This window comes from Nerophis lumbriciformis, linkage group LG22 (assembly GCF_033978685.3).
Source record: "Nerophis lumbriciformis linkage group LG22, RoL_Nlum_v2.1, whole genome shotgun sequence".
Lineage (NCBI taxonomy): Eukaryota > Metazoa > Chordata > Actinopteri > Syngnathiformes > Syngnathidae > Nerophis > Nerophis lumbriciformis.
In genome coordinates, this window is record NC_084569.2 from 4,978,396 (window position 1) to 4,994,907 (window position 16,512).

At 41.0% G+C, this 16,512-nt stretch overlaps 1 protein-coding gene across 3 annotated transcripts in view; it reads left to right on the forward strand.

Annotated features, from left to right (window-relative positions):
* The window catches only part of cep112 (centrosomal protein 112), a 473,259-nt gene that overhangs the window by 143,701 nt on the left and 313,046 nt on the right, over nt 1-16,512 (forward strand). The window lies entirely within an intron of this gene.

Below are 16,512 nucleotides of genomic sequence, written 5' to 3' on the forward strand. Positions count from 1 at the left end.
TTATACTCCGAAAAATACGGTAATGCTTGAGAAAAGCTTTCATATTTTTATTACTTAAAAATCTTAACAGTTTGGAGAATCCTAAGCTTTATTTCTCCGTCCGTCTGTCTGTTTCTGTGCCATGACGATGTACGATAAATAGCACAACACTTGGCAATTTGACTACAAAGCAAAACATTAGAGAAGTTAATGACAGTTCTATAGGTAGAATTAAAATGGGTTCTACACAGTAAATACTCGGACTAAGCCCATTCAACTTCTTCAGGCCTACCGTATTTTCCGCACTATAAGGCGCACCGGATTATTAGCCGCACCTTCAATGAATTACATATTTCATAACTTTGTCCACCAATAAGCCGCCCCGGATTATAAGCCGCGCCTACGCTGCGCTAAAGGGAATGTCAAAAAAACAGTCAGATAGTTCAGTCAAACTTTAATAATATATTGAAAACCAGCGTTCTAACAACTCTGTCCCAAAATGTACGCAAATGTGCAATCACAAACATAGTAAAATTCAAAATGGTGTAGAGCAATAAATAGCAACATAATGTTGCTCGAACGTTAATGTCACAACACACAAAATAAACATAGCGCTCACCTTCTGAAGTTATTCTTCATTCGTAAATCCTTCGAATTCTTCGTCTTCGGTGTCCGAATTGAAAAGTTGCGCAAGCGTGGGATCCAAAAATGGCCGGCTCCGTCTCGTCGAAGTCATCGGATTCAGTGTCGCTGTTGTTGTGCAGCAGTTCTGTGAATCCTGCCTTCCGGAAAGCTCGGACCACAGTTGTGACCGAAATATCTGCCCAGGCATTTACGATCCACTGGCAAATGTTGGCGTATGTCGTCCGGCGCTGTCTGCCCGTCTTAGTGAAGGTGTGTTCGCCTTCGGAGCTGTGTGAAAAAAGCCACCCGGCCTCTTCGCGTAAACTTCCCTTAACCACTCGCTCATCTTTTCTTCATCCATCCATCCCTTCGAGTTAGCTTTTATGATGACGCCGGCTGGAAAGGTCTCTTTTGGCAAGGTCTTCCTTTTGAATATCACCATGGGTGGAAGTTAGCATGGCAAGCTAGAACCACAGTGAAGGATGACTTCTCATTCCCTGTGGTGCGAATATTCACCGTACGTGCTCCCGTTCCACAGTGCGGTTCACAGGAATATCAGTTGCTGTGAAATACGGTAGTAATCCGTGTGCGGATGGAGAGATTGCGTCTTTTTATGAACCGGATCCTTGTCGCTTAGTAGGAGCCATTTTGTGGTCTTTACAGATGTAAACAGGAAATGAAACGTACGGTGATATCCGCGCGTTTTTTCTTCTTCTTCCGGGGGCGGGTGGTTGCTTACAGTAGAAGAAGAAGCGCTTCCTGTTCTATGGGGGCGGGTGCTTTCCTTGGCGGTTGCTTGCGTAGAAGAAGAAGCGCTTCCTGTTCTACCGGGAAAAAAGATGGCGGCTGTTTACCGAAGTTGCGAGATCGAAACTTTATGAAAATGAATCGTAATAAAGCGCACCGGGTTATAAGGCGCACTGTCAGCTTTTGAGAAAAATTGTGGTTTTTAGGTGCGCCTTATAGTGCGGAAAATACGGTATTTCAAGCCACTCGCGGCCCTGTCATGGTGCCACCATTCCCCAGGCGTTTCAGGGGAGAGATTAACTGTTTTTCTTCTTTGGCTCATCATCAGAGGCTTTTTCACATGTTTCTGCTGTTGTATGAATTTCATATTTTCAAATAATCGTGATAAAGGCCTACTGAAATGCGATTTTCTTATTTAAACGGGGATAGCAGGTCCATTCTATGTGTCATACTTGATCATTTCGCGATATTGACATATTTTTGCTGAAAGGATTAGTAGAGAACATCGACGATACCACTGTTGCCATTTCTAATATAAAGTAGTTTAAAGTTCTTACTTATATCTGTCAGTAAACTCGCCATGAAAGCACTAAAACATACCGGTGTAGTGAGTTTACATTATTCACCCAAGGAACTTTAGTTATTAGGGTCAAACGGTTTTTCACGGGACACATTTCCAGCGTTGTTGTTGCACTAGTGATCCACGGATGAGGAGATGCTGCTCCGTTATTGATTGAAGTAAAGTCTGAATGTCATTAAAAGTGTGAGGTTTCCCTCTTGTTGTGGGTTCTCCTGGCCGACAGATCTTTTGGAGCCCGGTAGACAGTTTGAATCGAGTCTTTTATTTGCATAAACACCCGGGGGTGGCTTGCTTTCCAGAAATATGGTCTGTCTCTGGGCGTGTGTCTCTCTCTGGCTCCAACTCCCACCATGTGTCTCGTTCCGGCTGCTGCTAATAAGGGCGACAGGTGATTAGATAACAAACCCCAGCTGGGCAATCTACTCACCTGCCGCTGGCTTCGAGGCCGGTCCTTACACCATACTTGCCAACCTTGATATCTCCAATTTCGGGGGGTGGGGGGTGGGTGCGGGGGCGTGGTTGGGGCGGGGGCGTGGTTAAGAGGGGAGGAGTATATTTACAGCTAGAATTCACCAAGTCAAGTATTTCATATATATATATATATATATATATATATATATATATATATATATATATATATATATATACATATATATATATATATATACATATATATATATATATATATATATATATATATATATATATGTATATATATATATATATATATATGTATATATATATATATATATGTATATATATATATATATATATATATATATATATATATATATATATATATGTATATATATATATATATATATATATATATATATGTATATGTATATATATATATATATATATATGTATGTATATATATATATATATATATATATGTATGTATATATATATATATATATATGTGTATGTATATATATATATATATATATGTATATATATATATATATATATATATGTGTGTGTGTATGTATATATATATATATATATATATATATATATATGTATATATATACATATATGTGTATATATATACATATATATATATATATATGTATGTATATAAATATATATATATATGTATATATATATATATATATATATATGTATATATATATATATATATATATATATATATATATATATATATATATATATCCCCGCGACCCCGAAGGGAATAAGCGGTAGAAAATGGATGGATGGATGGATGGATATATATATATATATATATATATATATATATATATATATATATATATATATATATATATATATATATATATATATATAAATAAAAGAAATACTTGAATTTCAGTGTTCATTTATTTACACACATAACACTCATCTACTCATTGTTGAGTTTAGGGTTGAATTGTCCATCCTTGTTCTATTCTCTGTCACTATCTTTCTATAACCATGCTGAACACCCTCTCTGATGATGCATTGATGTGTGGCACGCACAAAAGTGCTTTCATCAAATGCACTAGATGGCAGTATTGTCCTGTTTAAGAGTGTCACAACATTGCTGTTTACGGCAGACGGACTGCTTTACTGTAGACGTTCTTTATATTGTGGGAAAGCGGACTCGGGTCCGCATGTAGCTGGAGGGGGGCGTGGCCTCCAGCTCCGCCTGAATTTCGGGAGATTTTCGGGAGAAAATTTTGTCCCGGGAGGTTTTCGGGAGAGGCGCTGAATTTCGGGAGTCTCCGCGGCAGGCCTGCAGACCACACCCCCCCTCCACAAACGATATTAGCTCCATCTTTTGACACTTCTTCCACTCCCCGTCCTTGCACGCTACACTGCTACAACAAAGATGACGGGGAGAATACGCCGTCCAAGTGGAGGCACGTAAATAAGACCCGCCCATAAAACGGCGCATCCTGAAGCGACTGTCAGAAAGCGACTTGAAGATGATGTGTAAAACATCATCTATGCAACATTTTGACCAAAGAACCACCATTACATGTTATGTAGACCACAAGGAAGTCTTTTTTTTTACATTTAGAAAAAAAAATATATATATATGACCCATTTAATGCGCCTTTTGTGTGAAAATAGACCTGACTAGACCCGCTCATCGGCAGTGCGCCTTTTAATCCAGTGCGCCTTATGGTCCGGAAAATACGGTATTATGCATAGCTCAAGATTATATGTAGTCTACATGATTTTTACATGTTCAGAGTGGAAACATCCATCATGTCTATCCATTTTCTACCGCTTGTCTCTTTCGTCATGTATGTACAGTGTTTCCCACACATTCATTTATTTGTGGCGGCCCGCCACGAAAGAATTACGTCCGCCACAAATGGATTTTTCGGCTTTTGACTCGCTCGACCGCTCATAAAAGCAATGGGACTGTCTGTGAATGTTGCTTGTAGTTACAACTCCGGTGCAGTAGGTGGCGGTAGCCTACTGTGCATTGTAACTCCGCCAATAGCACTTAATTCACCTGGTGGGCCAGAAGAAGAAGAAGAAGACGGCGGAGTAATAGAACGGACCGACGGGATCAAAATACGAGGGTAATATAGGTTGTAGGTAGATAAGTTATAGCTGCATCGCTCGCGGCTCGTCATATATTTAACGTTAATCCACGATTTCACCGAGCGTTTCATTGACGGTGGGCAGCCTGACGCTGCTTCATTAACACCGCCGCTGTTGTCACGTCACGTGTTACCATACCGACGAGCTAACGTGTCCAGGTTATAACCCTGTTGTCAATAAACACACGTGGAGACGGTGCTTCAGATACTGCATTAATAATGAAGCTAAATTGTCCACTGTCCACTGCAGCATGTGAATGCAATGACAAGAATCAAATCTGAGCCAACCAGCTGTTAAAATGTTGTCCAGGTTAATGTTTTGGCCATTAAAGGCCCTTCATTTCAAGATTTCAACTGTGATCGGGCTTTAAACAGTTGGCTGACCTGCTCAGATGGGTGTAACTCAGGGGTGCTCACACTTTTTCTGCAGGCGAGCTACTTTTCAATTGATCAAGTCGTGGGGATCTACCTCATTCATATATATACCGTATTTTCCGCACCATAAGGCGCCCTGGGTTATAAGCCGCGCCTTCAATGAACGGCATATTTCAAAACTTTGTCCACCTATAAGCCGCCCCGTGTTATAAGCCGCATCTAACTGCGCTAAAGGAATGTCAAAAAAACAGTCAGATAGGTCAGTCAAACTTTAATAATATATTAAAAACCAGCGTGATGTGGGCGCGCATGGAGTCGTATATCAACATGGACGGAGCTGCGTGAAAAAAGCCACCCGGCCTCTTCGCGTAAACTTACCTTAACCACTCGCTCATCTTTTCTTCATCCATCCATCCCTTCGAGTTAGCTTTTATGATGACGCCGGCTGGAAAGGTCTCTTTTGGCAAGGTCTTCCTTTTGAATATCACCATGGGTGGAAGTTTCTGGCCATTAGCATGGCAAGCTAGAACCACAGTGAAGGATGACTTCTCATTCCCTGTGGTGCGAATATTCACCGTACGTGCTCCCGTTGTATCCACAGTGCGGTTCACAGGAATATCAAAAGTCAGTGGAACCTCGTCCATGTTGATAATGTTCTCTGGCCGGATCTTTTTTTCAGCTATCTTGTTTTTACAATATGCACGGAAAGTAGCCAGCTTTTCTTGAAAGTCTTTAGGCAGTTGCTGTGAAATAGTAGTCCGTGTGCGGATGGAGAGATTGCGTCTTTTCATGAACCGGAAACCTGTCGCTTAGTAGGAGCCATTTTGTGGTCTTTACAGATGTAAACACACAAAGGAAATGAAACGTAATATTCGCGCGCTTCTTCTTCTTCTACGCGGGCGGGTGGTTGCTTACAGTAGAAGAAGAAGCGCTTCCTGTTCTATGGGGGCGGGTGCTTACCTTGGCGGTTGCTTGCGTAGAAGAAGAAGCACTTCCTCTTCTACGGGGAAAAAAGATGGCGGCTGTTTACCGTAGTTGCGAGACCGAAACTTTATGAAAATGAATCTTAATATTAATCCATATATAAAGCGCACCGGGTTATAAGGCGCACTGTCAGCTTTTGAGAAAATTTGTGGTTTTTAGGTGCGCCTTATAGTGCGGAAAATACGGTAATTTATATTTATTTATTTATGAAATATATGTTTTTGTTAACAAGTTAAAGGTGTTTAATGATAATGCAAGTATGTTTAACACATATAGTTAATATTGTTAATACATTAAAGGTGTTTAATGATAATACAAGTATGTTTAATACATATAGTTAATATTGTTAACAAGTTAAAGGTGTTTAAAGATAATACAAGCATGTTTAGCACATATTGTTAATAAATTAAAGGTGTTTAATAATAATACAAGTATGTTTAATACATATAGTTAATATTGTTAACAAGTTAAAGGTGTTTAATGACAATACAAGCATGTTTAACACATATAGTTAATATTGTTAACAAGTTAAAGGTGTTTAAAGATAATACAAGCATGTTTAACACATATAGATTCCTTTCTTTCATGAAGACAAGAATATAAGTTGGTGTATTACCTGATTCTGATGACTTGCATTGATTGGAATCAGACAGTGGTGCTGATAACGTCCGCATTTTCGAATGGAGGAGAAAAAAAGTCCTCCTTTCTGTCCAATACCACATGAAAGTGGTTGGTTTTTGGCATCTTATTTGTCCACTTTACAAGAAATACATTGTCGGCAAACTCCGTAGCTTGCTAGCTTGTGCACGCCAGCTTTCTGAGACTCTCATTTTGTTAGCGCACCTGTGCAACTGTGCAGTCGGTCTTTGGAGTTTTGACGACAGGTACGGCGCCAGAGTCCGTTGAAATAAAGTGTTTCTCGCCTTCCTGTCAGTAATTTTAATGAGCTAAATATGTACATAAAGTGTTGTACTTATATTCCAACTCCGCGTTCTTCTTGGTCATCGCCGCTGCCGCCGTCACCCCCCGACCACACCACCACAAATAGATGCCTGTCCTGTGGGAAACACTGATGTATATTAACCCACATTTCTCCTTGTTTTCAGTGTACTTCTTTTACAGTCGCTTTGTATCCCTGACAGTAAGAAAACTGTGTGTTTTTTTCTACTTAGTATTCAGCATAAAAATCCCAAGGTGACATTTGATGCTTACGTCCGCTCGTTTGTGCGAGTCGAAGGCCGCCCGGCAACTAAAGATTTAAAAGAGCAGACACAGCCGTGGTTGCATTAACGATGCTCGCTGTTAGCATCACTAAGGAGTTGATTGTACTTCATTTACTGTTGAGCACCTGGAAAGTGGCCCATCAGCCTGCTGGCTAATGACGTGCTCAGGCTTGATGTCTGCTCTACCTGCCTGCCTGCTTGCTGCCGTGGCAACAGCGAAGGCCTTTAAAGGCGATCCAGGAGAACTTCAAAGTCAAAGCAAAACTGTGTGTATGTGTAGAGATGGAAGGATGGAAGATAAAACTAAACAATTTTTCTCAACGTGCCAGCAAGACAAATGAGGTGTGCTGGGGGATGTGGGTTATTATTTCTATTGTGGATATTTATTTTAGATATTTTTTATCCTTTTCCTTTGTCGACAGCAACCATTTTCTTTCTGATGCCTCATTTTTTTTGGGGAGTTTCAGGTCCATGTAACTATAGCAACAGAAATCACTACAAAGCCATGAAGAGAATTAAAAAAAAAGTTTCTTCTTCCAAATTAGAGCAGGATTTACCACAGATTTTGGTGTTGTGGTGATAGAAAAGTATTTTTAAATCTATAATAAAATAAAACAAAATATATTAAAATCACACTGTGGTAAAGTTAGGACATTTGGGGAAAACAATATAGTATATATTTTTTTAAATTGCAGTATTTACAAAATAAAATGAATATATTATTTTAAAACTATAAAAAAAATACATGTATTGCCACGTCAACATTTATTAAAACCTCTTAAGGCCCAAGCTGTTTGTTTACATTATCAATCAATCAATCAATCAATCAATGTTTATTTATATAGCCCTAAATCACAAGTGTCTCAAAGGGCTGCACAAGCCACAACGACATCCTCGGTACAAAGCCCACATAAGGGCAAGGAAAAACTCACCCCAGTGGGACGTCGATGTGAATGACTATGAGAAACCTTGGAGAGGACCGCATATGTGGGTAACCCCCCCCCTCTAGGGGAGACCGAAAGCAATGGATGTCGAGTGGGTCTGACATAATATTGTGAGAGTCCAGTCCATAGTGGATCTAACATAATAGTGAGAGTCCAGTCCATAGTGGATCTAACATAATAGTGAGAGTCCAGTCCATAGTGGATCTAACATAATAGTGTGAGAGTCCAGTCCATAGTGGATCTAACATAATAGTGTGAGAGTCCAGTCCATAGTGGATCTAACATAATAGTGAGAGTCCAGTCCATAGTGGATCTAACATAATAGTGTGAGAGTCCAGTCCATAGTGGATCTAACATAATAGTGTGAGAGTCCAGTCCATAGTGGATCTAACATAATAGTGTGAGAGTCCAGTCCATAGTGGATCTAACATAATAGTGTGAGAGTCCAGTCCATAGTGGATCTAACATAATAGTGAGAGTCCAGTCCATAGTGGATCTAACATAATAGTGTTAGAGTCCAGTCCATAGTGGATCTAACATAATAGTGAGAGTCCAGTCCATAGTGGATCTAACATAATAGTGAGAGTCCAGTCCATAGTGGATCTAACATAATGTTGTGAGAGTCCAGTCCATAGTGGATCTAACATAATAGTGAGAGTCCAGTCCATAGTGGATCTAACATAATAGTAAAAGTCCAGTCCATAGTGGATCTAACATAATAGTAAAAGTCCAGTACATAGTGGATCTAACATAATAGTAAGAGTCCAGTCCATAGTGGGGCCAGCAGGAAACCACCCTGAGCGGAGACGGGTCAGCAGCGCAGAGATGTTCCCAGCCGATGCACAGACGAGCGGTCCCGACTCTGGACAGCCAGCACTTCATCCATGGCCACCAGACCTGGTATGGTCAGTCTATCGTAGCCCGGTCGTTGCTAGCATGCCGTGTGTTGTGCCTCGGTGTGCATTGTTTACACAACGTGCGTTACGCTACTTAATATGTCCGTGTGGAAACTCGTTCGGTACTCCTCCGAACCGAAACGGTTCGATACAAATACACGTACCGTTACACCCCTAGTTTACATGCTTTTTTTATTTCTCTTTGCTATTTGGGCTTATAGGACCCTAATTAGAATAAAAACTAAGAATCATCTTTTGATATGATGTACTTAGTCCATAAGTACACAAACGTGTACGTCATGTTTAGTGACATGCTAATTCTTATTTTTACACTTATTTTTTTCCAAATTCCATTGTATGTTATACTCTTCTGACACCACCAGATGGCAGTATAAGTGTCCACATATTAAAATCACACTGTGGTAAAGTTAGGACATTTGGGGAAAACAATATAGTATTTTTTTTTTTTAAATTGCAGTATTTACAAAATAAAATGAATATATTATTTTAAAACTATAAAAAAATACATGTATTGCCACGTCAACATTTATTAAAACCTCTTAAGGCCCAAGCTGTTTGTTTAGATTAGGGGTGTAACGGTACACAAAAAGTTCGTTTCGGTACGTACCTCGGTTTAGAGGTCACGGTTCGGTTCATTTTCGGTACAGTAATTTATTTACCAAATTTGCAAAATCTTCCACCAAAAATATCTTTCTTAGTGGAATATTTGATGTGAAGTAATGGGAACCTTGGATAGGTCAATAATTCATAATAACATTGATTTTGATTCAATATTATGTTTTGAGCAATGACAGTTTGAAAGAAAAAAAAAAACAGCTTTGTTTTATTAGTCAACATTGCAACTTTTTATAAATTACATTTAACCTTTAAGCTTTTTTATTTCACTTTTGTTATGTTTTTGTTTATTTTAATAGTATTTTTAGAATGTGCCGTGGGCCTTTAAAACATTAGCTGTGGGCCGCAAATGGCCTCCGGAGCACACTTTTAACACCCTTTGCTATAGATAATAAAAAATTAAATGTGATAAATCCATGGATAAAAAGCAGAGCCTGGCGACGCATGCGCGTTTATCATAACTCTCTGTCTCTCTCTCTCTCTGTCTCTGCCCCTCCCTCACCCATGCTGCTGCACGCACAATTTGTTTTGTTTTTAACCCCTTCTTAACCCTAAACGTACATTGAAAATACACGCAACCCTAACTCAAAATGCCGGACATTTGAGGCATTTAAGAAACTCCGCCCTGACAGCTTCGCAAAAGAGGACATGTCCGGTGAAAAGAGGACATATGGTCAGTCTATCTGGCCGTGTGTTGTGCCTTGGTGTGCATTGTTTACACAACGTGCGTTACGCTACTTAATATGTCCGTGTGGAAACTCGTTTGTTACACCTCCGAACCGAATCGGAACCCTTCTACCGAAACGGTTCAATACAAATACACGTACCGTTACACCCCTAGTTTACATGCTTTTTTTTATTTCTCTTTGCTATTTGGGCTCATTGGACCCTAATTAGAATAAAAACTAAGAATCATCTTTTGATATGATGTACTTAGTCCATAAGTACACAAACGTGTACTTCATGTTTAGTGACATTATTTTTACACTTTTTTTTTCCAAATTCCATTGTATGTTGTACTCTTCTGACACCACCAGATGGCAGTATAAGTGTCCACAAAAGCGGCCATAAGACCCCAATTCAGTAGTGTACACAATTTTGGAAATAAGAGCTACAAGGTGCTGTCCACGCATGTGGCCACTAAGCCTTTAGAGGTTAAATTAAGCCAATTTATCTTGGTTCTTCCTCTTGTTAAATGCCTTATGTTATTTTCTATTTATTATGTATTACTGTTTTTCTCCACAAGACCTCCTCAATCCCACCAACACGTCTTCCTCTGAGGAAGCAGTGCCTGGGGAGTCTGTGGTGGGCTCTCCTATTTCTGGGGCTGAGGTTGCTGAGGTAGTTAAAAAGCTCCTCGGTGGCAAGGCCCCAGGGGTAGATGAGATCCGCCCGGAGTTCCTTAAGGCTCTGGATGCTGTGGGGCTGTCTTGGTTGACAAGACTCTGCAGCATCGCGTGGACATCGGGGGCGGTACCTCTGGATTGGCAGACCGGGGTGGTGGTTCCTCTCTTTAAGAAGGGGGCCCGGAGGGTGTGTTCTAACTATCGTGGGATCACACTCCTCAGCCTTCCTGGTAAGGTCTATTCAGGTGTACTGGAGAGGAGGCTACGCCGGATAGTCGAACCTCGGATTCAGGAGGAACAGTGTGGTTTTCGTCCTGGTCGTGGAACTGTGGACCAGCTCTATACTCTCGGCAGGGTCCTTGAGGGTGCATGGGGGTTTGCCCAACCAGTCTACATGTGTTTTGTGGACTTGGAGAAGGCATTCGACCGTGTCCCTCGGGAAGTCCTGTGGGGAGTGCTCAGAGAGTATGGGGTATCGGACTGTCTGATTGTGGCAGTCCGCTGTATGCTCTGTGCCAGAGCTTGGTCCGCATTGCCGGCAGTAAGTCGGACACGTTTCCAGTGAGGGTTGGACTCCGCCAAGGCTGCCCTTTGTCACCGATTCTGTTCATAACTTTTATGGACAGAATTTCTAGGCGCAGTCAAGGCGTTGAGGGGATCTGGTTTGGTGGCTGCAGGATTAGGTCTCTGCTTTTTGCAGATGATGTGGTCCTGATGGCTTCATCTGGCCAGGATCTTCAGCTCTCACTGGATCGGTTCGCAGCCGAGTGTGAAGCGACTGGGATGAGAATCAGCACCTCCAAGTCCGAGTCCATGGTTCTCGCCCGGAAAAGGGTGGAGTGCCATCTCCGGGTTGGGGAGGAGATCTTGCCCCAAGTGGAGGAGTTCAAGTACCTCGGAGTCTTGTTCACGAGTGGGGGAAGAGTGGATCGTGAGATCGACAGGCGGATCGGTGCGGCATTTTCAGTAATGCGGACGCTGTATCGATCCGTTGTGGTGAAGAAGGAGCTGAGCCGGAAGGCAAAGCTCTCGATTTACCGGTCGATCTACGTTCCCATCCTCACCTATGGTCATGAGCTTTGGGTCATGACCATAGGACTCTCACTATAAGGACAAGATCACGGGTACAAGCGGCCGAAATGAGTTTCCTCCGCCGGGTGGCGGGGCTCTCCCTTAGAGATAGGTTGAGAAGTTCTGTCATTTGGGAGGAGCTCAAAGTAAAGCCGCTGCTCCTCCACATCGAGAGGAGCCAAATGAGGTGGTTCGGCCATCTGGTCAGGATGCCACCCGAACGCCTCCCTAGGAAGGTGTTTCGGGCACGTCCGACCGGTAGGAGGCCACGGGGAAGACCCAGGACACGCTGGGAAGACTATCTCTCCCGGCTGGCCTGGGAACGCCTCGGGATCCCCCGGGAGGAGCTGGACGAAGTGGCTGGGGAGAGGGAAGTCTGGGCTTCTCTGCTTAAGCTGCTGCCCCCGCGACCCGACCTCGGATAAGCGGAAGAAGATGGATGGATGGATGGATGGATACTGTTTTTCTTTATTGCCTATTTATTACGGTTTCTCTCAATACTTGCCGGGACCTGAGTCCAAATTTCGTACTGTTTATGTGCAAATGTGTACAAGTATGACGAATAAAGCTCCTTGAATCCTTAAATAGCCAATTTAACTGTTAAGTAATTGTTTGGTCACGCATGCTACTGGTAAAGGTGTGTGCATGCGTGAGTGAGACGCTCCACATCTGCTTGTCTTTGAAGCTGTCTTATCTTCCCCGGCATGGCTGCTGGGAGGAAGGCAGGCGTGGAAGTGGCGGTCCACAGAGAGGGGGTGTGGGACTAGTCAGCAGAGGTAGACTTAGCAGGCTCTCAGTCAGAGCTGAGCTGCAGGTATAAAGACTCAATGGTCTTGATTGAGGACTGGTGTGCCTGGGACCAGGTAGTTAAGCCATAAGATATGTGTGAAAGAATCATTGAATCTATCAAATGCAAAACAGTGACTACAGTAAATATTGGATGCGACTTTAAGTATGTTTAGTGCCGTTTTACTACAAAACAAACAGTAATAATCATATTGTTCTTAAAGGGGAACATTATCACAATTTCAGAATGGTTAAAACCATTAAAAATCAGTTCCCAGTGGCTTATTTTATTTTTCGAAGTTTTTTTCAAAATTTTACCCATCACGCAATATCGATTTTAACCATCGTTATATACACCCGTCCATTTTCCTGTGACGTCACATAGTGATGCCAACACAAACAAACATGGCGGATAGAACAGCAAGCTATAGCGACATTAGCTCGGATTCAAACTCGGATTTCAGCGGCTTAAGCGATTCAACAGATGACGCATGTATTGAAACGGATGGTTGTAGTGTGGAGGCAGGTAGCGAAAACGAAATTGAAGAAGAAACTGAAGCTATTGAGCCATATCGGTTTGAACCGTATGCAAGCGAAACCGACGAAAACGACACGGGAGAAAGCGAGGACGAATTCGGCGATCGCCTTCTAACCAACGATTGGTATGTGTTTGTTTGGCATTAAAGGAAACTAACAACTATGAACTAGGTTTACAGCATATGAAATACATTTGGCAACAACATGCACTTTGAGAGTGCAGACAGCCCAATTTTCATCAATTAATATATTCTGTAGACCAAGGGTGCTCGCACTTTTTCTGCAGGCGAGCTACTTTTCAATTCATCAAGTCGTGGGGATCTACCTCATTCATATATATAATTTATGTTTACTTATTTATGAAATATATGTTTTTGTTAACAAGTTAAAGGTGTTTAATGATAATGCAAGCATGTTTAACACATATAGTTAATATTGTTAATAAATTAAAGGTGTTTAAAGATAATGCAAGCATGTTTAACACATATAGTTAATATTGTTAACAAGTTAAAGGTGTTTAAAGATAGTACAAGCATGTTTAACACATATAGTTAATATTGTTAATAAGTTAAAGGTGTTTAAAGATAATGCAAGCATGTTTAACACATATAGTTAATATTGTTAACAAGTTAAAGGTGTTTAAAGATAATACAAGCATGTTTAACACATATAGTTAATATTGTTAACTGTCAAGACGGGGACTATGGCGTGGTTTGTTCTCCCGAGGTGCAAGTGAATTGGACTGGTCATGGCGTGAAGGTAGATACATTTTTAATAATAACACTCAAAAGAACAAAAGGCGCGCTCAAGGCGGATGTACAACTTGACTAGTGAAAACAAAAGACTTGCACGGGGGCAAAAAACTAGGAACAACAAAAAAACACTAACTGTGGCAATAATAAACAAACTTACTTGGCATGGACATGAAGTGCGCAGAGGTGGACAGAGTGTGACAGGGGGCCTAAATGCGGGGATGTCGTCAGGACGAACAACAGAAAATGAATGAACTTAAATACTATGGACATGATTAGTGAAAGCAGGTGCGTGACTCAAAACGTGAAACAGGTGCGTGACGTGACAGGTGAAAACTAATGGTTGCTATGGTGACAAACAAGAGTGCACAATGAGTCCTAACGTGGAACAGGTGAAACTAATGGGTAATCATGCAAACAAGACAAGGGAGTGAAAAGCCAGAACTTAAACAAAACATGACTAAGACAAAACATGGTTACACAGACATGACATTAACAAGTTAAAGGTGTTTAATGATAATGCAAGCATGTTTAACACATATAGTTAATATTGTTAACAAGTTAAAGGTGTTTAATGATAATGCAAGCATGTTTAACACATATAGTTAATATTGTTAACAAGTTAAAGGAGTTTAATGATAATACAAGCATGTTTAACACACATAGTTAATATTGTTAATAAATTAAAGGTGTTTAATGATAATACAAGAATGTTTAATACTTATAGTTAATATTGTTAACAAGTTAAAGGTGTTTAAAGATAATGCAAGCATGTTTAACACATATAGTTAATATTGTTAATAAATTAAAGGTGTTTAAAGATAATGCAAGCATGTTTAACACATATAGTTAATATTGTTAACAAGTTAAAGGTGTTTAATGATAATGCAAGCATGTTTAACACACATTGTTAATAAATTAAAGGTGTTTAATGATAATACAAGAATGTTTAATACATATAGTTAATATTGTTAACAAGTTAAAGGTGTTTAAAGATAATACAAGCATGTTTAACACATATAGATTCCTTTCTTTCATGAAGACAAGAATATAAGTTGGTGTATTACCTGATTGTGATGACTTGCATTGATTGGAATCAGACAGCAGTGCTGATAACGTCCGCATTTTCGAATGGAGGAGAAAAAAGGTCCTCCTTTCTCTCCAATACCACATGGAAGTGGTTGGTTTTTGGCATCTTATTTGTCCAGCTTCCGTACTCCTTTGTATACACTTTACAAGAAATACATTGTCGGCAAACGCCGTAGCTTGCTAGCTTGTGCACGCCAGCTTTCTGAGACTCTTATTTTGTTAGCGCAACTGTGCAACTGTGCAGTCGGTCTTTGGAGTTTTGACGACAGGTACGGCGCCAGAGTCTGTTGAAATAAAGTGTTTCTCGCCTTCCTGTCGGTAATTTTAATGAGCTGGCAGCAGCCAGCGTCATCTCAGAAGACCCTCGGGTGCCGTGAATGTCAATCAAGTGACGAAAGTGACATCATAGTGAAGATTTATGATCGCTCATTTTTAATGCCTGGCTGGTGATTGACTGACACACCCTCCGCGATCGACCGGTAGCTCGCGATCGACGTAATGAGCACCCCTGCTGTAGACATACCCTCATCCGCGCTCTTTTCCTGAAAGCTGATCTGTCCAGTTTTGGAGTTGATGTCAGCAGGCCAGGGAAGCTAGGGTCGATATTCTTCTCTTGATCATCTTCGGTGGCATAAGGGACGGTGTGAGCCAAGACATCCAGGGGGTTTAGCTCGCTCGTCTGCGGGAACAAACTGCCGCCATTGCTTGCCGTGCTACCGAGGTCCTTTGTCCCTGAATTGCTCACACACTCCGGCAGATTCAATGGGGGTCTGGCGGCAGATTTCTTTGACTTTATGGTTGGAAATGCATCTGCTTTGAGTGTCGCAGGATATCCACACATTCTTGCCATCTCTGTCGTAGCATAGCTTTCGTCGGTAAAGTGTGCGGAACAAACGTCCAATTTCTCGCCACTTTGGCATCTTTGGGCCACTGGTGCAACTTGAATCCGTCCCTGTTGGTGTTGTTACACCCTCCGACAACACACCGACGAGGCATGATGTCTCCAAGGTACGGAAAACAGTCGAAAAAACGGAAAATAACAGAGCTGATTTGACTCGGTGTTTGAGAAAATGGCGGATTGCTTCCCGATGTGACGTCATCGCTCCGAGAGCGAATAATAGAAAGGCGTTTAATTGGCCAAAATTCACCCATTTAGAGTTCGGAAATCGGTTAAAAAAATATATGGTCTTTTTTCTGCAACATCAAGGTATATATTGACGCTTACATAGGTCTGGTGATAATGTTCCCCTTTAAATATTTAAATTGTTCCCTACTGATGGCTTATTTACTGTAAATCCATTGATTTTGGCCCTTGTATCCCTTCTGTGTCCAGTGATTTATTTTCTGTGTTTCTAAACAATAACAAAAAAAAACCTAAATATTTT